The sequence below is a fragment of the Centrocercus urophasianus genome, unplaced genomic scaffold, assembly GCF_019232065.1.
Source record: "Centrocercus urophasianus isolate 14NV4802_14NV808 unplaced genomic scaffold, USGS_Curo_1.0 seq_20, whole genome shotgun sequence".
In the NCBI taxonomy this organism is placed as follows: domain Eukaryota; kingdom Metazoa; phylum Chordata; class Aves; order Galliformes; family Phasianidae; genus Centrocercus; species Centrocercus urophasianus.
The window spans coordinates 6,491,132-6,515,517 of NW_024884756.1; the positions used below are offsets into that span (position 1 = coordinate 6,491,132).

Below are 24,386 nucleotides of genomic sequence, written 5' to 3' on the forward strand. Positions count from 1 at the left end.
TAAAAATATTTGATAGAGCAAATTCTCAGCTACAAAACACTATTTTTCAACATAGTTAACACCACTGGCTCTGCGTTTTCACTAGTGATGAATAAGAGCCTGAATGCCACGCTCATAAAAATCTTCACCAGTGGAGTTGACCCACTGTCTTTGTTGGAACAGCTCAAGTGAACCACCGCCTTACTGTGACAGTACGCATTGTTGGGCCTTCATTAAGATTCAGCAAAAATGTTATGACGAAATATGTCAGTGGATACCTTTTTCTGCATAGAGGAACTTTACTGTACCTCTTGGATTCAAGACGAGGCACACAGCTGGGCAGATATAACCACATGCAACAGTACAGGTTAGGGGATGACCTTCTGTAGAGGAGATCTGTGGAAAAGGACCTGGGTGCTCCAGTGGACAAAAGGTTAACCATGAGCCAGTGCTATGCCACTGCCCCAATTAAGGCCAGTGCTATCTTGGGGTGCATTAGAAAGAGCGCGGCCAGCAGGGCAAGGGAGGTGATCCTCTCCTCTACTTTGTCCTGGTGAGGTTACATTTACAATACTGAGTCCAATTTCAGTCTCTACAGATCAAAAAGAAACAAACCTCCCAAAAGGAATCTAGCAGAGAGCCACCAAAACTATAAAAGGCCCGGAGCACGTCCCACACGAGAAAAGGCTTAGTAACCTGGGTCTGTTTAGCATATGGAAAAGACAACTAAGTGGGGATCAGATTTGTGTTTAGAAATATTTAAAGGGAAATGAGAGGCAGACAGATGAGGCCAGGCTCTTGTCAGTGGTGTGCAGTGATAAGAGTAATAGCCTAAAACTTGAACAAAGGAAGTTCCATACAAACATGCGGAATAATTTCTGGTAAGGGTGACAGAACACTGAAGCAGGCTGCCCTCATAGGTTCTGGAGTCTTCTTCTACAGAGATATTCAAGATCCATCTGGATGCCTACCTCTGCAACCTACTGCTTTAGCAGTGGGGTGGGACTTGATCCCTTGAGACCACTTCCAGCCCCCGCAATTCTGTCATCTGTGAATCTGTGCACTTCCATTTCAAACACCATTTTGTCAGACTGCCCCCCTGCTGCCATCTGTCACACAACAACAAAATGTAATGGCGCATTGGTGGGAAGATTCCAGCTCTACTGCTGTACTACTAACATCTGCCTGTCGTGGACTAACAAAATAAAATATCAAGCCTTTCTTTTAGTACAGCCTTCATATAATAGTTTGCAATAAATCCAGTAATAAAATGAATGGCATTACAGTCTTATTTTTCCCCTGATCTTTCTGAGAGATGCTTATTACTACTGTTAGGAAAACATATAGGAAAACCACTGCCAAGAAGAAACAAGAACTAGCGCTGTCCAGAGAAGAAAAACTAGAACACAAGACTAACCACAACACAGACAACAGCAGCAGCATCTTCAACCAGAAGGGTAAAGTCCTACAGAACAGAAAAGATTTTAAAAACAAAAACGGTGGCAAAGAAAAAAAAAAAAGGGAAGCCATAAAACACAGTAAAAACAAGTCAAACCAGAAAATAAAAGGTAACATTTCAAGCAAAACAAAAATCCTGGAAGCTAAAAGCAATACAGTGTATTCCCTGGAACATACCTAGCAGCACAATTGTAAGAAAAGTCCAAAATGCTAACTCAGACACCTCAAAAAACTACGACATTCAAGCATAATACAACATCAAATCACCTAGAGTTTGAAGATAAATCTCAAACAAATTTCAGCAAAGGATTGGTGACAGAAGAGACCAAGAGAAGTTAATCAGAGCAATTAAGGCATACTGTTGCATTCTGGGCCCTAAAAATGGGTTATCTGAAACTGATACAATTCTTTGAGATAGAGAGTAATTCACTAATCGGGGTGTTTTAACACAGTTGAATAATGTCTTCCCTAAGGAAAACACTGATTACTGTGACTATGCATGAATTGCTGTAGATATTATTAGATACTCCGTGGCTATTAGGAACATATTCATGTACAACATAGCCATTTCTACAAGCTTCCTAATAAAACAGAGTAAAGGAAATAAAAAAATATATGGCCTTGCAGTAATTGTAAAACAAGACATGTAGTACAGACAGATTATTAACGATACATAGCACATATGTGCTACTTTAAAGCATTTCCTAAACTGAAAGATGGAAAAACAAGACCAGAAATGTACATTTGTAAAGACAAGTATAATAGAACAACATAAGTTACTTCCTTACTTATGTTTGAAAATGAAGTATATAATCAATATTTATTTTGTATCGTTTGTTGTTGGTAATAGATCACAGTAAGTGCTAAAAAGTGCACTTTCTCATCTATCTTTATTTCAGTCCTGCTACCAAATTGTACAGCTAGAACAAGCAGAAAAAACAACGGGAAATTGATACAGAAACAACAGCAACAAAAAAATAATATAAAAGAACTTTATAATGAAAGGAAAAGAAGAGTACTTACCCACCTCTGAAAATCTAGGCTCACAAAGAAAAAATCCAGAAAGGAGAAAACACCAGAAAAAAAAAAACAAAACAAAACAAAAAAAAACCACCGCCAGTCCCTTAAATGGGGTCTAAGAGAGGTGGAGCCAGGCTCCACCCCTTCCAATTGCACAGGTGAATTGCCAGCTCCTTTCCTCAAGTGAAGAATTAGTGGTTCAGGCTGTGACTCAAAAGGTCTTGTACATCGTCAATGACACTTAAGAGACTCGTTCTGAATGCCAATAAGCAACTCCCTTGTTACTTGTTTAATCTGGTCAGAATAGAATAGTCACTTATCAAATAAAAAGGGATCTGATCAGTCTTGCTTAAAAAAACAAAACAAAACACGAAACAGAAAGCAATGTTCTCAGGGAGAAAAACTGTTCTCACTCTGAAATCTTTAGAGTTAACTTTCTTTTTCGTAGCAGCATAGAAATTCTGCTGCTATCATGATGCAACAAGATTAACCATGATATAATAATATCACTGCATTATAGAATACTAAAGCAGGCCCATACTTCTCATTTATCTGTAAGAGTCCAATCAAATTGGAAATAACCTCTACAGCTTGAGGCAGTAGTGCTAATGTTAAATCACAGCTTGAAGCAGTGATTGAGTACCTGGTGGGAAGGCAGGGCAAAGCGAGTGAAGCTCAGGTGTTTGCAATGCACTGAGTGACCAGAAGGGTTGAAGCTAGGATCCACCCCTTGCCAGACCTCATTTAAGGGTTTGCAGCAGCATCGCTGGTATTTTGTTGGTGATCCTTGTGTTTTTCATATTTTCTAGGGGTAAGTGGATTCTTTTCTTTGTTTTTGAGTCTTTGGTTGCTATGGTTGGGTTTATTTTTAGTTTTTAAAGTCTAGGTTGTTGTTGCTGTGCTTTTCGTTGTGTTACAAAGGTGAAGATACTTTTTACTGTTTTTGTTGAGAGAACCTACACAGTGTAGTTCAGTCAAAGTCTGTGTGATTTACTGTAAAATCAAATCCTAGAGGTTTACTGTATTGAAGTAAATAAAATGACTTTTTTGTTGCAGTAGTTGAGTGTATTGAATGTGGTTTCTTTTGTTGGATGAGAAACAAGGTTTTATGTATTATTATTTTGCTTCTAAAGTAGCATGATTACTTAATGTATGGGAACTGCTGAGTCATGGCTTGAACCTCTGATTGATCACCTGAGGCGAGCCATGAGTCAGCCAGAGGAGCACAGGTGAAGGCAATTCAGCTGTGCTGCCCAATGGGGTACAGCCAGGCTCCACCCCTCCTAGACCTGTTTAAGAGCTGGCTACCAGAGGGGAAGGATCCCTTCTGGAGATCACCCCTCTTGGTGTTTTCTGGTGAGCTCAGCCGAAGGGTAAGCTCTTCCACTAATTCTCTTTTGTGATTGTTGTTTACTTTGCCTAATTCTCTTGATTATATTGTAATCATAACATCTTGATATCTATTGATTATACAATTATATTGTAATTATAACATCTTGATTATACACTTAGGTAGGTCAAAGTTAATTTAAAGCTATAACGCTTACTGGAAGAAATAAAGGCAAGCTTTGTAATGTGTTTGGGACTTTATGTAAGTATGTATGTAAAATTGTTTATAAAAAATAAGAATGAAAGATCTTTTATTGTTACTTGCATTATGTATTTGAGTACCTACTTCATTTGGTTTCTATTGTGTGCATCAGGTGCAATGTTTGTGAGGAGTTCTCAAAACAGTAGTTTTGTGTTTACTATTTCACACATAATAATTTAGGTGAGTTTTAAGTGGAACTTGATGCTCTCTGAAGAGCAGACAAGAGTTGTTCCATAGCATGTTATGAATGACTGAAACTGTTTAAAGTAGCTTTTCTTTACGCACGTTTTTAAATGCTGCAAAAAAGTGTCTGGTTTGAGATGGATAAGTTATTGGATAGCTTTTGTATGACATAACAGTGTTCTTACTTGCAAAATAGATCTTATATAGCTATATTAGCTGCACTTTCAATGATTTCAGCCAATTAGAATGGGAAGGAAATCTTATGTCCAGATAAGACTTCTTAATGTTTCCTACTGGAATGATGGCTTACTTAAAAATTGTATCATTAAAGGACTGTACCTGTTTCTAGGTTTTGCTTGTTACTACTTTTTCATTATTGAAGAATTCTCATTTAATTCATTAGAATAAGGCTGTAAGGAAATGTTGAACCAACCAGTAAGATCTTTTTACAGCTATGGAAAGCAGTGTAAGTTCAGTAAAACCTTCTTTCCTGGTATAGTCAGAGACATAGGCAGTAACAGCACAACTTATATTTCCTTCAAAAGATATTGAAGGTTTTTCTTCTGCCACATATGGAGTTAAACTGAAAATGGTTTTGTCTGATATATGCTTAAAGTCATGACACTGTACTCATTGAAGGATAGACTACAATAAAGAAAGATAAATTTGATAAATGTAGTTCTTATGTAATAGCCTTCCAGGGAGAAGGAAAGCTCTTTAAGTGCTACAGCTAGCATCTTAAATACACAATTTATGTTTCCACAGCTACTTAATCAAGAAAACTTCTTTGAGAAAGGTATGATGTTCTAGAAACTTTGCATATCTTCAAATATTAATCAATAATAGAAAGATAACAATGGAGTATTTTGTCTGGAAATAGTCTATTTGAGGGTGTCTTTGCATATTGTGTTAGAAATCAGATCACTTCTTTTACTCATCAATTTCCAGAAGTTTAAAGCATGTTATACCCATATAGACAGATGCAGTGTGGAATTTAACTTTCATGTGCAAAGAGCAGCATGGTGTTTTTTGTCTGTAAAATTTAAGCACTGGGTTAAAGATGCATTTGATTGGTCACCAAGGGAGTTCTGTTGGTTATTTGATTGTTTTTGAAATGTTGGTCAAAATATTGCCCCAGGTATTCCTCTTCAGGCATTTTTTTGTTCTGTTCTTGTCTTGGCAAGCTGAGTCTACTAGAATTGTTTTAATTTTGGTACTTTGTTGCCTTAATATGTTCCATATTAATTCAGAAAAGCAAGGACTGAATGGATACTGGAAGTCATTTTTAAATAGAGCATAAAGGTTGTATGACAATGATAAATTACATATCTTATTCCAGAAACTAATGAAGTGTTTGCTTTGCCGGTGTCAAATCTTGCAGAGTGATTTGCTTTGGAAGTCCAATATTTTCTACTTGAAGCCTTTAGCATCTCACTAGCGCCCTGCAGATTGATGGCATTAAAAGCTTAGGAACTAAATAGTTGCTACCAGGCACATTCTTGCCTGGATTCTATTAGCCCATTCTCAGTTTGGTCAGGTACCACAATAAACACATTAAGATTTCATAGCTATTTCATTACTAAATGACACCTCACATATTTGCTGTTCAAAGCCAATATCAGGAAGGCAGGTATTATGTGCTTGTAAGCTTCAACAGCGCTGACTGTAGCAAAAGCACTTATCTCCCTAATTCCCCTCCTTTCGTTCCCCCAGCAAGATCATAACATCTCCAATTGTTTTTAGGCTGTTGTGTTGGATGGCATTATATATCTCAGCTATATGTGGCAGAGATCTAAGGATGGTGGGGAAATGCCCCGAGGCAGGTTTCAAGATGAAGAGAGGCTACTGGGCTGCAATTCTGAACGTCACAGAAAATGAAGGCAGTAGAGCAAGGTAATTACCTTCCTTTTATTTAAGTTTTTTAAAAAGAAAAAAATAATTTCAACTCCTTTGCATTACTTGGATACCTTGCGAAGACTTATGGCTGTTAAAAAAGCAATTTAGAGTGAGAAAGGACTGTGCTTGTCAATGTGTTTGTAATGAAGCCTTGTAGTAGATAATTCAAAGAAATTACAACCCAATCTGCAGTTGTGCAGCTATTTCATATTTTGTTTTAAAAATGTATAAATATTAAAACTGTGTGGAAGCATAAGGAACATTGTAATGACCAATTTTGGTTATTGCTTATCTCTGTTTTGGAGGAGTTGTCTGGTCTCTCACTAAGATAATGTTGAAAATCTGTACTTTAACTATGGAAAAACAGATGGTAGCTTTTTTTAGGAAAGAAGAGGAATTTTTCATTTTCAGGGTCAAAACAGATGTAGCATGTAGGAGCTGTATAGTTAAATGAAAAATTGTGGAGCAAAGGGCATGGTAGTTAGTGCTTTGTGAATTGGATGTACGTTCAGTGTGTGCAAAACATTTAATTTCACATTGCATTGTGGAAAAACGCTGTGCTATATATTTCTTTTGTTTGCTGCCTTCCCAGAAGTGCTTGCTTCTATTCAAGTTTGTATTTATAGCTGCTAACTGAACAGCAGTTAAAGAAAAAAGGAATATCCTAGGTACTATTTGAGGTCTGAAGTAAAACACTTCTACAAAAGAAGTATAAAAGTAAGTCAAAACTTAAGTTTTTATAACTTGTTCTAGTCTTTAGATGTTTATACTGAGTTTCCATATGTCATCCTACTGTCACACAAAGTTTTGTCAACCTTTAGGACAGAAATGTTCTCCTTCAGCTTCCTTGAATCCGCAGTGTTTGTCTCATTCTGAATTACTGATGAATCATTTTTTTTAATGCATTTTGATCAAGAAATGAATTTTAATGCAGATATCCCTTGTGATGCCTACTTGCCCATTATAGGTACACTGTATTCCTGAAGGAGAAAGACAGTTTGCTTTCTTCTGGCATCAGTGAGACACTCTGTAGTTGAATGGTGGATGGTTAAACATATTGTCCAAGGGAAAAACTATTTACTGTTAATTTGTCTTTAAACTTTTCCAGCAAATTTCTTTGATGCTTCCCCAAAATTGGAAGGGAACCATATTTTAAAAATACAAGTCCTGTAATATTTTCGTTTCTTAAAGATGAGTACCAGCATGCATTTTTCAAACAACCTCAAAATGATTCCAAGCTTCTGGTTGGCTTTTCCCAAAGTTATCTTGCTTTTTCTGAGTAAAGACTACATGTGAAATGAGACTTAGTAGAAGTTTATTCATTTTTACCAAAGAATAAAAACCTGATCCATGACATACACTGAATTCTTCAGTCACAAATTGCTGTCACAGCTTGAAGCTAAAAAGTTTAGTCCACACAATTAATTGTGGTGCTTATATAGTCTAACAATTTACATTTGTGACTTACTTATTTGGCAAGGAAGAATGGATATGATTTTTTCCCCCTTGTAAATAAAAATGTCAGTCTCAATTAGGTTTTACCTTGCATTGTGAATTGATAGTAATATCACTGCCAAAACTAGTATTTTACTTGATATGATTGGACTGGAAATAAATTAGAAGGTAACTGAATTCTACATGCTTTCAAGTCTGTAGAGAAGTGTCTGCATACCAAGACTTCATAAAAATGCTCAAAGACTTTGAGAAGTTTACCAGTGATAACAGAGGTGAAGATGGGAAAAAGTTAAGAAAAGGCAGCTGAAGTGATGTTTATCAGCTCCATTCTTAAAGAAGGGGCAAACCTCAGCTGAAGACTGGTAGCTAGCTATAAAGCCATGTATCTAAGTTGGATCAGAGGAAGATTTTCACTACTTATTCCCTGGCAGACTTGTCAAGTGAGTGGTTTACTTCATCCTGATGGGGTCAGGACTTGCCCACAGGAAGCTTTAACTATTTCTGGAAAGTGTATTCCATTATTAACTTAATTTTCAGACAGTTACAAGAAGAATAGGATTTCTTGAATAGTTATATGCTTATCCTGTAGTAGGATTTGAGTTCATGTGTGTTTACTGTTTTAGTTAAATAGTATTTATTCTTGTCATCTGAAGTACCTTTGTTTTATGACCTTTTTCTATTTCTCCCACCTTCCATCTTTTTATTATCTGAGCCCTGGGCCAGCTCTAACCAAACATTATCACTGAAAATACCTTTTAGCTACTGTAAGCGTAACTAGCTCTAAAGTCTGAGGTGGCAGATAGCAGAAACATTAAATAAAAGATAAACTGTCAGTTGAACCACATTACAAGAAAATTCATTGAAAAGACTGTGCAGAATATCCATATGGTATATCAGGTTTCAAGATTTAAGCTGCTCATAAAGAATTTCATCTAAATTGTAATTCAAACTAAGGCAGAAAAAGCGTGGTTGATAACATATGAAGGGAAAAACAACACAGATCAGGCTCTTGGGAAAAGCAGTGTGTCACATTAATACTCAAATGTTCTGGCAAGTGACTTTTCTTTCTAATATGTTCTCTTCTTTTTTCCAGTTAACTATAGTAAGTATCAAGCTCTCTGCAAGTCCACAAAGCATTCCCCATACATTCCTCATCCATGTTCTTTTTCAAGGGAAACTTTTCTTCAGAAAGAACAAAAACTGCTAAACAAAAAGGCTGAAAATCATTCAATTAATGTGCCACGGGAGGATCACACAGAACTAAGATGGATTGTATTTTGACTGTTTTACCTGGAATATCTCACTGGCTGAAAATGTTTGTGTGAGATGAATTTAGACTCTTCTGAATACATTTATGATAGCTGGCTGATTTTTTAACCTATGGAAATTCTGTTATTTCTTTCTATAGAGAAATAATTGAAGACAGGTGGTGGTTCTTGCCAAATGCGTAAGTTTCAAAAATAGAAAAGCAAAAACATTTAATTCTGTAAGAAAAATCTGCCCTGGAAATTTATCTACAGCTAATTTAACTTTTTTCTTTTCAATCTTGTGCATTTTATATTAGTGATCTGGGTGTTCACATCTTATCTTGATCTACTCTGATATTCTGTGAAAACATCAGGATTTCTTTTGGGACTATAACATACTGCCATTTTCATCAGTTTTCTCCAATTGCTCTTGTATTTTTCACCAGGGCTCTTGCTTAGGATTCCAGCTGTCAAGAAATTACCGGGAGAGCAGAGAATAGAGGGGGTTTTGTTTCGTAGGACCACAGAATCATAGAACCCTTGGAGTTAAGAGGGATCTTTGAAGGTCATGTAGTACAACTCTCCCATAGTGAACATGGATATCACAACTAGATCAGTTTGCCTGGAACCTAATCAAGCCTTGCCTTTGAAGTCTCCAGGCACAGGACATCTGGGCAACCTGTGCCAGTGCCTCATCACCCTTGATGTAGAAGATTTTTTCCTTATACCCAATCCAAGTCTACCCCTTCATGCTTGAAACAGTTTCCCCTTATTTTATCACAACAGTTTCTGATTTAAAGAAAAATCTTGGCACTGCTCCTACTTTGTTCACATCGATATAATTTTAAAACCTTCAGTATTAATCACATTTCTATTTTGTTGAAGTTACACAGAAAAAAATTCAAAGATGTGAGCAGGGATCACACCTGTATCCAGAATAAAATGCCTGTATTTGGTTTTGTTTTGCTCAGACTTGGAGCTATTCCATCTCTGCTCAGCAGTTACCTTTGTTTTGAAATTCAGGGTAAAAACCCATGCTGAACAATGGATGAAAAAAAAACCCCACAATCTGGAATGTAAGATTGTGAAATAGGTTATAAAGGCATTAATATTCTCCTCGGAGATCAAGAAAATTCTGTGAATTATTACACACCTTCTTGAGCAATATCCTTGAAATCGGAAGGTAATTGAAAGGAAACAATTTCTTGTTTTGTTTTGTTTTTTTTTTTTTAAAGTATACTCTCTAGAGCATAGGAATGCAGCAAAGAATACATTTTTTCCTCCACTACTGTAGATTGGTTTTGACTTTTTCCACTAGGATAAGCAGATATGAAATGCAGCTAACGCTTGCTCTGAAAGGGATAGCTCAAAAACTGCAACAAAAATTTTACTGGCTCCAAACTTTCTTTGTAATGACATGATGTAAGTCTTAAAGGAACAGTTGTAACCGTGAACAAAAAGCTTATTTCAGATTAATGTGTGTCAGTACTATATGCACCAACGGGTAAATCATCAATTAATTATTGAGTCAAAACAGTTCGCATGCTGAATTCCTGTGTTTTTTGTTTGGTGTGTAAGAAGGTAGAATGTTTTTCTTCCCCCTATCATGAATTTGATACAGAAATACCAAGTTGTCAAGATTTCAGTTACTTGTTGTAATGTGCCTGACAGATTCACAGATTTTATTTTGCTATAATCAGATAAGATTTCAGGTGAAATAGGCATGAGGACGATCTTGTTTTGGCGTTGTGTGCCTACTAACACTACTTCTCCCAGGCTACTGAGGTTAATTAATAGATTAGTAAGTATCTTCAAAGCTTAATGAAAATTCTCAGCAAGGAGGCAATGAAAGTACCTTGTGAACTTCCAGAGGCGGGTAAACAACCTGTACTTAAATTGCTTAGCAGCTGGGTGATGGTGCCTACTAGAGTGAACAGACAAATGAGTTTTTTTTCCTTGTATTAATTAGGTTAATAACATATAAAGGACTTCCACTTTATTGACTTGATGTAAACTGCTTTCTTCAGGTTTTCCTGCCTAGACAGAAAACAAGGAATGATCCAGAGGAACTGTTGTTCTTTAGGTTTACAGTTGTTCAATATGATATGTAATGGGAACCACCCCTTATGAAGGATCATTTAAAAAGGGTAGGAAAGCCTCTGAAGAAAATCTGCAATCCAGTTAACTGAGCAGATAATTCGATGTGGTTATCTTCGGGTCTCTTGTAGCATCCCATCATCTTTCTGAGCTGTTTGCAGAAAATTGGCCTGCACTTGAATATGCTTAATTTATCTGAGGACTTTCCTAAAGGAGAAAAAGCCAGCTTACCTACTGATGATATGAAAATAAGATAAAAGGGCTTGAAAAGGAGCTCAAGTGATGGGTTAGCATTTTAATTCCAGGCAACATTTCCTGTGCTCATCTTGAAAGTGTTTTGCAGTAGTACTTGGGATTTTGGTGTTTGCCTGCTTGATAGACAGTTATTGATCTAGGAAATTGAAGTGATCACACTAGCTGAGTGCTTTCACAGTAAGACTAACATGAAACTTCATATTGAAAAACTGGCCTGCAATTCTGCTTTTCAGAAATACATTAAACAACATAACGGGATTTCTCTGAATGTGTAAACTGTCTCCCTATTTCTTGGTCTCTTCAAGTTTTGAGTGCACTGTAACTAGTAGAAAATCTATTGAACAGGACACAAAGACATGAATCATTTGAGATGCTGTATTGAGACATTTTTTAGGCTGTATAACCGTGATCTGAAATTAACATACCAGTTACAGCTTTGTATTTGCATGGAATATGTGGAAAAAATATTAAGACCTACTTCAAGAAATGTGTAATAGTGTATGCAATTTGTATGCAAATTTACAGCACATTTCTGCTTAAGGTAAATGTGTGGCTTTTATCAGTTTTGCAGTAGCGGAAGTGTTATTCAAATTAGAGTTTGTATGCCGTGCAGTTGGCTTTCCAGGCATTCTCAGTTTGTTCTGCAGTCCTGTAATGAAAAGCAAGGGCCATGACCTCACCAATGCTATGAAACTTTCTGAAATATTTTAATATGTTCTGTGCTCTGAGGCTAAGAAATAGTAGATACTGATGTTGTTAAATATACTGACTTCCTCCTGTTGCTAAGTTAGAGAAGAGAGACTTTTTTTCCTTTTTTTCCTTTTTTCCCTTTTTTCCCTTTTTTCCCTTTTTGAAACACAGCAAGAATGTGACTTAGTGTATCTGTTTGGATTTTCAGGACAGTCAAATGTAATCACAAAATATTTTATGCTTATCTTTAATTATACTGTGTAATTATATATTATGATATACCACCAATTGGTGTGTATGTATGTTGGTGTGTGTATATAATAGTATTAATATGTATATTAATAATGCTGAAAAATCAGCTGAGGTGTGAAACTGGTACGTTAATTTCTTAATGGATTTCTCCTTCACTGGAAGGAATTGAGCAGAACTTCAACAAAAAATGCCTGGATCTCTATGCAAATATTCCACAAGAAGAACTTTCAATGATTTGCTTAGGTACTCAAGTGTAATCTGCTCTGAATAGTTTGTTTTAATAATGTGATATATGTTCTCTACTTGGCATAGGACTGGGAAGGGAGGTGTGTCTCCAGGCTGCATGCACATCTAGAAAGGCTTTTTTTATTTTTATTTAGTTTTTGTCTGTTTTAAGTGTGTGTGTGTTTATATATGTATACACACAGCTTCTAGGGTTCAGTGCAAATGAAGACTTGTCTGAACACAGAGGTGAATGACAGTCTCATTATTTAAAGCCTGTTCAAGACAAACTTTATAATAATGGGAATACATATTCTGCTGTAAAGTTCGTGTCCCAGTTAGTAAGGAATACTAAGATAATGTGATAGAATATTACTAGTCATTTCACTGTTTGTTGTGGTCTGAAGTCAGGTTTAGTATTAAAGGTCAGTGTCCCATGCTTAGTTTCAATCAGCAGCTATCTTTCCCAGCTCTTGGAATTAGTGTTTTACCCAGTACAGGAGAACAATTAGGACAGGTTTTGAACTGATGATTGGGCACTTGATAAAGGGCTGTGTCTGGCCCAGGAAGCACAGGCGGATTGTTTGCACCTATGCTTCCCACCTTATCAGAATGTGTAGACCCAGGATGGATGCACTTGGAGCTCTTTTGAGGGCCAGCCACTGAAGGGAAAGCATCTCTTGGACCTGGGCTGCTTCTCGTGAAGAGGTGCTGTGTAGCCAGAGAAGCCCCGTCACCAACTGGGTGAGGTTCATTCTCCTTTCTTTGTTTGATTGTTGGCCTACCTGCAAATACTTTGCTTGGTATTGCCAAGAACCTTTTAGAAGCAATGTCAATTCTTTATAAGCGTAATATCCAGTAAACTTAATCTAAAATCCAATTCAATATAGTCTGTTAACTTTAAAACTCTTCAGATTATTTTTATAAATATATCCAAGTATGATTATTTTCTTCCTCATGTCTCTATCGCTTTGTCCTTTCTTGTTTATGGCTATGTGGTATGAATTTAAAAGCAGGAAGAGTCTGCTAGTTTGCTTTGTCTTCTCTGAACAGGAATAGCCTTCAACAGAAGATTTGCTGATTATTATTTGAATGCAAGCCAAGTCACAGGAAAAAATAAAAATCTAGTTAAAATTTAGTGATTACTACTTTTCAACATGTACACTCTGCCTTAAGGATAGAATACGTTTTTTTGAGAACCATGTTTCTAACAGAAGCCTATGATTTTGATTTTTGTCAGAATGGTCCCAATTCTGCTCGTGTCAGATGTTCCTACAACACTGCTGTCTGGCAAGTGTGTTTGTTTCATACAACAAACTAGCATTTTTCATTCCCAAGGATCAATATGAACTACTTGGTTCTTTGTAGAATTTTTTATGAAGTATTCCTAACCAAGGGCTTCAAAGTACCTCTAATTTAAACTGCTGACTTGCAACTGTGGCTGTTTTTACTCTGGAATTTTTCCTTTTTCTAACTAAATATTTTTGTAGCAAAGTAAATATGTTCTTTTTGGAAACAGCTGTTGAAACTTTCAGTTCTGTGCAGTTTGTCTCTTCCTATATTTTAGTTAAATCTTCAAAGTTTCTTTTGGAAATGAATACACCAACCTAAGCACTTTTTCTGATGGTTATTCATATAAACTTTCTTCAAACCTGAATCATTAAAGTCACTCTTATTCATGTTCTTTTTTCCCCATTATTGTTTTTAGAATGTTTTTTTTTTCTTGCCATATGAGAAAAATAAACAGGCAACAGAACCTCTGTGTTCTGCTCTTCATATGCTGAACACATGCAGCCTTTATGCACTGTGACTGGGAAGTAAAATCTAGCTGGTATTGGTTTCAATAAGGAGATGTTAATCAAACATCCTATTTTAATAGAATTGCAAAAGAATGCTCCCAATTGCATTGACAGTGAAGATGTCTCCAAAACTATGAAACTGTAATGTGAAAGCAAAAAGAGCTGTGCTTTTGTGAATACATTTAAATGCATAAACTTTGCAAAATCCGATGTTTCTTGGCATTTGGTAGCATAACAAGTTTCAAGAAGAAGAGTTGGGCAGTGGTATGTGATACAGGCTGAGGTCTTGTGGACAAGTACGTAGTGCTGTAAGTTTTAGCTTCACCCATACTGCTATTTTTCTTGTGAAAATCACACCAACCTACAATATTTCTGTTCTCTGATGCGCTCTTATTTTTTAAGGTCACAGTCTGAAAAAGTCAAGAGTACACTAAAATGTACTTGGCAGGGAAGGAACTTCAGAGAGCAGCAAATAGCCAAGTAGAGACTAAGCATCATTTCCTATCTCCTCAGTATCTGATTCGGAAACCTAACTCAGAACAACAATGTGAAAAAATGCTTTGGATGTAGCATAAAAAGTAAGGCCAGTACAAGGAAAACTATCAAGAGCAGGCATGTTATTCAACTGGGATGGGTTAACAGTCTTCTCTCATAGTTCCCTCATTTTTATAATCATATGGGTTAATGTCTCTCTATCACACAAATTCATTTTGCTGCTGAGGCTCTGTTAAATTCTCTCAGTAAAAACTCAATGCGTAACCTGTGAGGACATTAGGCACTGCAGGTTGAAAATCCAGTTGCTTTTGTCATTTCCCCTCTTTGTGTATCTGCTACTGCACTTAAAATTGCCCTTCTCTTCATAACAGTTCTTCCCAAAGTCTCTCAACTGTCCTCTCCAACTTTTTCATATACACTTCAATAAGTTATTTGTATACACCCTTATCTTAGGATTACATGGAGTTAATAGACTGCATTTGTTGCTGGCAGCATGGTTTCAACCATATGCTTTCATTTTTTTCCTCACCAGCTGTGAAAAAAGGCAAGAGGGCTTCCTTTGTGCTATCTGCTAGTACACAGTATAAACATATTTCAGGCTCCAGCAATGCAATCAAACACAGCTACAAGGAACTGAAAAGAAGGGATGTTGATTTGCTTCCTGTTCCTAACTAACCAAGGTTCTTTGGTTGTTGTTTGTTTTTTTTTTTTTTTCCCCCAGATATTCATGTATGTGAGGTCACCAGTGTTTAAATGTACCACTCACCACCTCACTGAGCTCACACTGACAGTTTTGTCTCCAAAAATATTCAGTGAATGTCAATGTTAATAGATGCCATTTCGTCCACGAAGAAGAATTCAGTGACAAACCTTTTCTTCATATGCACTTATGAGTCAATTCTGTCAGACTGCCCATCTGTCGCCATCTGTCATATGGCAACAAAATTTAATGGCATGTTGGTGGGATGGTTTAATGTCTGCTTCCATACCACCATCATCTTCCTCTGACTTCTTGGCCCAATGTAGTAAGACAGGCATTACTTTCAGAACAGACCTCTTATTTTAAGAAGTTTTGTTTATTTTCTAAACTCGAAGTAATTAAGTGCCTTCATGAGTTAATTTTGTTGAGTTAATCTTTTGAATTAAGTCATTCTTCTAGTTCTGTAGAACTAGAAGATGATGTACCTGAAATTCTTACAGTTCTTTCTTTATGAAATATTTCAGTTTGCTGGTAGACTTGAATTTCTTTGCACTGAAATTTAACTGATGTGAGTTTGTTTTCAGAAAGGAATACAGGATTTAGTCCCCAGTCTTACACTTTCCTTTATAAACTTTTCTTCTGAAGTAACGGTGTGCACTTACTGGGTTTTATTTATGTATTTTTAAGTTTCTAAAGAATGTTTTAATGTTTTCCAGTAGTAGAAATTTATTGAATGCAATCATGGCATTAATCCTCCAGTACAACCCTAACTTGTTTGAAGTGAACACTGAGACACAGCAATTCTAAGGGGGCTATAGGTAAAAAAATCTTTTAAGATGTCAACAGAGGGAAAAGTTAGAATGCAAGAACTACCCGCTTTATGATTCAAAAGCTCCACACGTCTAAGGTTTTAAGTTCCAAACATGAGAACAGAAATGCCTCCATGTCTTTCCTGTTGAAACTTATAGCAAGAAATAGTTCAGTTGCGTGTTGGTCAGAGAAGGTAAGCCAGCATTCCTTGGGCTGTGTCACAAAGAATGATGTAAGTTCAAGGATATTGCCAAAAACAGTAGTTTTCTTTGTGAAGGAAATAGATATTCCATAGTAAAACATCATTCCACTGTATAAATATTTCAACCCCCAGTTGTTTTAAGAGCTCCTGGGATCTTCATCTTCTGTGCCTCTTATTCAGTTTCTCTCTCACTTGCAGTTTGCTCCACTTACTTGTTCTAACTGATTATTCTTAAATTGTACCCTCAAATAGCTAGCTGAGAAATGAAAAATGAACCCTGTATTTCCCGGTTTCTCTTAAAAATGTATATATACTTAAGTTAATTAACAAATTATCAAGAGGCCTTAAAAGCAACTCAGCTAGTATAAGTGAAAGTGAGGATTCAAGTGGCTAAGTGTGAGTGAGGAAAGTTATCCTTGAAAAGCTCTTTGCAATCAAATTATCGAAAGAAAATGGTGTGATTCCTTCATGTTTTTCACAATTGGTTGGTTTGGGGTTTTTCTGTTTTTTTTGTTTGTTTGTTTGTTTTGTTTGTTTTTTTGTTTCTTTTTTGTAGCTAAGGAGCGTCTGCTGAGGGAGCTTTACTAACATTCATATATTAAAAATGTATCCATGTGGTACCTATTTTAGCACTATTTACTGTATCTAATCTCAAGTGTGCAATACTTCTATCTGAAGAGCAGTACTGATTCAAGGCTGGTGCTTTATGTAACCATTAAGCTGGCATTTGGCTATTAACACATTTAGTCTGTGTTGTATGTTTACTTCTTGGTATGCTGGTTTTCAAGCTGTAGTATTTCTGTGTTGCAGGCCATTTTTTTTTTTTTTTTTTCCCAGAGACTCCATCTTGTGCACTCAGGCATGTACAAAGTGGGAGTTGTTAATGCTCTTCAGTTTCTCATGCATAATAGAGAACAAAAGGAGGTCTGATTATCCAGAGGATACTTGAGAGTTTAAACCAACATGAACTTGATTTTAGACAAAACCATGATATTTTCAAAATGGAGGTAGTGGGCTGACAAGTTAAGACTTGGGAACCACTGAAGTTCTTTAACTGCATGGCTGTGGAATTAAGATCCTGCCTATTATTTCATCTCAGGCATAACCTTAAGCATGTTTTAAGGTGTTTTTTGGCGTTGTGCTTTTTTTTTTTTCCCCTAGTAAATGTAGAAGTGTGTGAATCTCTAATTGAAATAGTTACTGGGTACTGATTAACAGTTTCTTTATCTTATCATGCACAAGACAGTTTTGTGCTTTCAGTGCTCATTTTCCTGTGCTTCCTGAGTAGGCTATCGTTTCATACTCCAAGGAATATTTAGTTGAAGGCCACTTGTGTTTAGAGAGGTTCCTTTTTGTGTTGTCCCAGGACAAGATGGTTGGGCTGAAGGAGGGGAGAGGGAACAGGACAGAACAACCCAAATAGTGGTAGGAAGCTAAAAAAAGAGGAGAAGAGGTTTAGTATTTATGTTATCTGTTAGGGAATACAATAAAAAAAAAAAACAAACAAAAACAAAGCTATCTGATAATTAAAAAAGTGGGAAATAAAAATGGGAAAAGATACTTAACTGGTTTTAGGTATGAGTGATAAAAATTTTTAGATAAAATGAAATAAATTATAGAAAAGTTAATGGCAAAGAATGATTTTGGAAATATTTGAAGTCAGAAACAGGGAAATTATTAGGAAAAATCATCCAGGAAAATATTGAGAAAGTGAACTTGTAGGAAAGCTAATTTATATCTGGTGACATTGATATATGAGTGTATTACTCTAGAAAGCATGCTTTATCTTCCTTGAGTTCTAAAAGAGAGATTGCAGTGGGCTGGTTGGAGGTTTTCTGGGGGCATTATTAGCCTTCTGTTGCTAATACTGGTTACATTCTAAAGTTAATTGATGTGCCACACTGGAATGCTACTTCCTGAATATGGAAGTCTTTCACATTCTAAATATCAAAAGTTGGAAGCTTCTGAAAGGATGTCTTCCTTCAGGGTGAGCTAAGGAACTTACAATACTTCATTAAGAAATTGCATTAACTATTTTTTTTTAATGGTTTTTGCTTAGGCATTAAAAGAAAAATGACTTCCCAAATAATTTTTTTTAGCAGCAGAGGAGTTATCTTGCCATTTAATTTCAAGTGGAAAGTTTTACAGGGTCCAGAGACATGATGGGAAACTTAATAGGAAGATCGAGGTGATTTAGAGAAGGGATTAACAAGACAGGAAGAAAAGATAAGAGTTCTTCACCTATTGGGACTATGTAAGAAATAGGCAGTTGGAAAAAAATCTCATGTAGCTTTATGTTGGGGTTCAAGGAGATACTTTAAAAAAAAAAAAAAACAAACAACAATAATCATAGCTGGATTATGACAACGTAAGTTGCTGGTTCTTGCAAGATGCAGTAAAAGTAACTTGTAAGTTTATTTGCAGGCTGGAAATAAAACATATCAGTTCACAACTTTTAGTAGAAAGATTGAAACTATGCAAGACTTGGCAACAGATGGACTTTGGACTCATGCTGCTTCTAATTCAATTGGTAGAATTCCTGAAAGTGAAGTCTGAGCCATAGCAGCTGGTAAGAAGGGACGCGTTTGAGTCTACTCAATTGCTGTAAATATCCAAAATGTAGAGGAGAAAACACACAAAGGCCTGCAAATTTGAGAGTGGGATATCTCTGTTTCAGAAAGAGAATGGGTTAAAGTTATTCTCTTTTATGATTTTGGAGGTGATCCTGATTATTAGCTGAGGAATAAAGAAAAGGAAACAATGCTCAATTGTTTGTTTCCACAGCTGAAGCACACCTTAAAAAATTTAAGTGACAGCTAGGAAATTAGATTGGTAGCAAAGTGAATACTGTTTGTAGGTGACCTTCTTCCCAGTTTTGGATCAGATAGTTCAGTTGACTGAGATATTTCGCTTGAACAAATTCCATGTGCTGTTTCTTGGACAAATTTAATATGCTATTTCTTGTTTACTGACGAAGATGGAATGATTCAGTTACCTAGACGTTTAGAAATTCACTCCACTCATGTAGAAATCTGAATTGTTTGTTTCTCACATGTAAGGATCAATTTGGTAACTGATACCAGAAGGTTTTGGGATGCAAAAAGGAAATATACTGGCTAGGTAATAGCTAGTAAGAAAAAGGTAGCTGGAGAAATATCCTGACATAGAAAATCAATGACTGAAGTATTTCTAATATCACTGTCAAAATCCAAGTTTATCAAAAGGAAATTTTTTCCCTCTCCTTGCAAAAGTGAGGCTACAAAATGTTCAGAACAGGTTATCCTTCTATTTGGCTACAGCTACCTGAGGTTTTGGTACAGCTACACTATATTATGCTTTCTTCCACAAAATGCTGCGTTAACACAGTTCAATGAACTGTGCTCCTTACTCAAACTATAAGCACCTGTGACTTTTTTGAGTAATATAACAGTATCAACCGGCATGGAATAGAATGGTTATTGCTTTCAAAGGGATGCTTAAGCTCCATTTGAAATGTGCTTAATGTTAAATAGTCACCAGGGGAATGTATGAGTAGAGAATGAAGTCAGAGTTCATCTCAAACAAACTTTTAAGTGTTATAATGCTGCCTTGTCAACAGCAATTCTTAAAAATTCTCAAAGTTTCAAGTAAAGCATTGCATTCCTTGTAATTCCATGTAACTGTAAAATGGCATCTTGTGAAAACTCACTTAGGCCTTCTTCTCTTCTGATTTCATGTTAGCTTAAAGGAACAGTTGTTTTTAGTTACACACATGGTCAAAATTAGATGAAATGTTTATTCCCTTAACTTACTGTGCTTCTGTAAAGCAATACAATATAGAACATCATTATGCACAGAATTGTAACTGCCGTTCTGTCAGGTGAAGCCAGTTTTTACCTCACCATCTGAAGCAAGTAGATAGCTCTGACCAAGAGACTATAAAAAAGTAACAGTAATCAAATGTATAGAACTGCTGAAGGCACGACTGTAAAAGACCAAGGTTTAGTTTTTGAGACTGTCAAGTACAAGACAGACAATGCGTGTGGTTAAGAAGGTTTAATATGGTTTCTGTCATGAGTGGATTTTTAGGAGTGTTTTAATATTGTACAGATTGTTTATGTTCCTTGTGCCTAATCCTTTATTTTCTGTAGTGCAGAACTGCATAACAGATGAGATGACTTTCACCTGCAGTGTCAAAGTACATTTATAAGCTGTTTATAAGATGAGCAGTTTCTCATCCAAAAGTGGGAAACAGAGTGTTATCCATTAAAAGAAGAAAATGGTAATTATGTGAGATACATACCAAGAAGACTGGGAAGTTTTACCTACTTGGCTGGGAATAACTGAAGGCTCTCATGGTCTGATAGCCAGAGAAATATGTGACCTTCCGTTCAATGAAAGCTCTTAAACTTTGGATTATATTCATAAATCACAAATATCAACTGTCAAGATGTAATTTTATATTCTGTTCTAACTCCTGCAATTCAAGCATAATGCCATAGAAGCTTATAGGAAAACATAGAAGTTAATTCAAATATCTGGAGTAGTTTGTTCCAAGTCTCTATTTGCAGATGCAGACTCGAATTCATTTCAATTACAAGGTGATGTTCTTCTATCTGTTAAGACACTAGACAGTTTTGAAAACTCATGTCCATAGGTAGTATAGATGCTACAGCAATCATTTTTTTTATTCTCTTAAAGAAGCTAATTACATAGTCAGTTTTTAGGTCTTATTGCTCTATGTTCAGCATTTCAAGTAATTTCTTAATAGTTTTCTGCTGCTCTTGAAAGGATAATTAACTCAAGAAGAAAACAACTAGGTATTTTTGCACTCTGGCTCTTTGCAAATTAACTTTTTTTTCATATTAGTCCTTCAGTTTTAGTGAAGATGCTCAATTATGTCTTCGTTCTAATGTTCTGAAAAAAGAAAGTGCCTTGACTGGTTTTCTTTACTTCTCTCTTGCCCCTGTAGTTGCATGGTCTATTATCAGCTATTGTCTGTGTGAAGCTGTGTATGAGAAACAACTTTGTTTTGCAAGTGTTTTGTAATAGTGGCTACAGGACCTTAAAAAACACAAAATACTTCTACAAAGCTTCAGATATGCAAAGACTTATCCACTTGGGGTGGAAATTCTATGAGGGGTTGCTAAAGAGACCTTCCTCTTTAGATATATTGCTAGTAGATGGTGATTTCATGCTCAGCTTTACACTGGTCAACAGTAAATTAGTCACTATCATCACACAAACTTTAGAATTATCAGCTTCCTATTTTTATGATTTCACATGTTTTATTTTTCTCAGACTCCAAATGGAGTTAAACAAGTTGACTGTTGAAGACACCTGGATAAACTTGAGTAGCCTATGATACCTACAGAACTCAATAGTCTGTCTGCACTTTTTTTCCAATAATGAAGGAAAAACACATACAACATAGCGAGGAAAAACGCTATTGTATGTATACACAATAGAAAATGTTTCACAGATGAGAGCGTGAGGGGAATCTAATAGGAAAATAAGCAGTCTTGGGATTTTTAACTGAGTAATCCTTCGTGTCTTTGAAGTATGACTTGATTCCCAGTTAATCTAACTAGATAAAATACCTGCTTTGTGTTCTCCCCTTGCTCCCACCCAGCTCTGTATCGGATCTTTCAAGGTATACGAGCCTCTGTCATAAGTTCTCAAATACTCTTTCCAGAGGTTTTGGTCAATTGTCAAACAAATGTAAAATTCAGGTAGCATCCTCTGTGCAGAACTGCCTTCAAGAGATCAACATCTGCTCTGATGAGCTGCGTAATTATCTTGTTAGCCAGACTATTAAGTTGATAGAAGACAAGGCAACTTCAGTGTTGCCTGGTCACGCAGCCCTCTTGACGGTTGCTGTCTCTAATGCAACACACAAAAGTCAGACTTGCCACTGTGCTCGTCCATTGCTTTATTGACAGAGCTTTTTATCTCCTATGGATATCACCCAGACCAGTGTGGGAATGTGGCTTACCGTTATGACTTAGAAATTGTCAGTTCTCTAGTGAAGAGAGGACAAATAAAAGTTATTTTTCTTCTACTATGAAGCAATTTTTCTTCTACTATGAAAAACAAAAATAAGGCACGGTTGGTTTGCTTTCTTATTCATTCAGTGTTTCTGCAGGGTAATGCTTAGTCTAGCTCTGGTCTTTTTGAGGGGTAAGGCAGCATTCAGCATAGAGGTGAAACTTTTCAGGTTGTGTAATTAGTGCAATCCTTTAGTCTTTGTTTGTTCCAGTAACTATTTTCTGGTAAATCAATGCAAGCTATTAATATTGACTCCTTGATCTTGATACAGATCTAAATGAGTATGGATTCCTTTGTTTTTACTCACCGTGAATTATCTGCACCTATTCATGACTGTTTGCATGATTCTCATCTACTATATTATGAGAACAACAAAACAAACAGATTCATAGAAGGTACTGGACTGCAAGTGTGTTTTTATGAATATGATTTTGCTCTCTCAGGTGCACTTTTTTTTTTTTTTGTCTTCTATACCTCATTCTTTCCCAATTTCTCTGCAATACTCAAGAATGGCAGCTCCAGTAATTACACGATTTTGTCTGCTTCAGGTTTTGGGGAACCTAGGCCACAGAAATTTTTAGCATTTCATTCTTTTTTTTTCTCAGAAACTTCTTAAATGAACTATGCCATTTAAAAATTAAGACCAAGACCTATGTTCTCTACACTGTCTATATATTTTTCCTCTATTCCTCCTTTCATTTTTGTCATTCATTCACATAGGTTGCTATTTTTGATGGGAAAAAATGGCAGGAGAAAAAACAAACAACATTTTACGCCCCTGATGGAGTATGCACCAAATTTAAGTCGAAAATAGATGTGCTCTATGTTTCTTTCATCTGAACAAATGCAGGCAATGTCACAAATAGCAGAGGCAGGAGAAATAAGAAGCTTCCCATGCACTATTTTTTTTCTTGTTTATAAAATCTCATTTTTAAAGAAACAAATTTGCATGCAGAAGGACTTTGGAAATGTCTTTTTCTGAAGTATACAGTCATATCGTTTTGAATGTTACAGAACTATTTAAATCAACTGTGGACAAAATCTACCTTGACTTAATTAAACACGGTTGCCTTAAGAAAATCTTGACTTCTAACTGTGTTTCTTTTTATTTTCTCTGATGAAGAACCTGCCCTTCAGAACATCCCCTTAACTATACTTGTTAGTTATTTTCTGAATGACCTTCGGAGTGCTTAAGGATAATGTATTCCTGTAGCCAAAACATATTCAGTTTGCCTATTTTGTTCTGCTTTGCTGTTGTGAATAACCTAATGATGTTAATTAAAGTTCTAGTGAAAATCTCCTCAAGCTTAATGTTGGAAAACATAGAATATGTTAAGGAGTCTGTGACTACACAAATACTTAAACATTTCTGATAGGTACATCAAAACTCTGACATTTCATCAAATAAGCTGACTGCAGCTGAGCTTATCTAATCAAAATACAATTAGTACTGGACATGTTTGATTACTTATTGGTACATATATAAAAAGCCAGGCTTGGGTGTATATTTTGAAAAGCTCAATATAAAGAGATGCTCACGGGCATTGAAATGATCTGTAGTTTTGCCTACAATATCAGCAAAGAAGTTGCCTTGCTCCTCAGAAGTTATACATAGAACGGTTCTTTGTATTTCCTCTATCTAACACAGCTAACAAATCAAATGGAATAGAGCAGCCTTTCTTTATTTCTCAAAAATATGGTTCTGGGTAAACTGTACCTTAATTTTTTTTCTTCCATCTTTGTAGGGAATTCATAGATTATCTTTCCTCTTATCCTTCCTGTCACTGTTCTCTACTGCCATGAGTGGACGAAGAAATGCATACAATGCTGTTGTCAGTTCCAGCAAGTTGCCAAGGAGGTGCGCATGAGCATAGCTGTCAAGAACAACAAAAACTATTTTAGATGTTGCGTAATGACCACTGGGGGATCAGTTGTAAACAAAGTAAATGCATCATTCTCAGACTCGCTAAGTATGCATTCTACTCTTCTAGTATTTCAGTAGAGACAG

The 24,386-nt window shown here is 36.1% G+C and overlaps 1 protein-coding gene across 2 annotated transcripts in view; it reads right to left on the bottom strand.

Moving 5' to 3' along the window:
- The window catches only part of TFPI (tissue factor pathway inhibitor), a 205,651-nt gene that overhangs the window by 180,044 nt on the left and 1,221 nt on the right, over window positions 1–24,386 (bottom strand). For both annotated transcript variants that reach the window (XM_042822639.1, XM_042822642.1), the window contains exon 2: window positions 24,096–24,252. The gene's annotated coding sequence lies outside the window, so the exon portion shown is untranslated. The remainder of the gene's footprint in view (window positions 1–24,095; window positions 24,253–24,386) is intronic.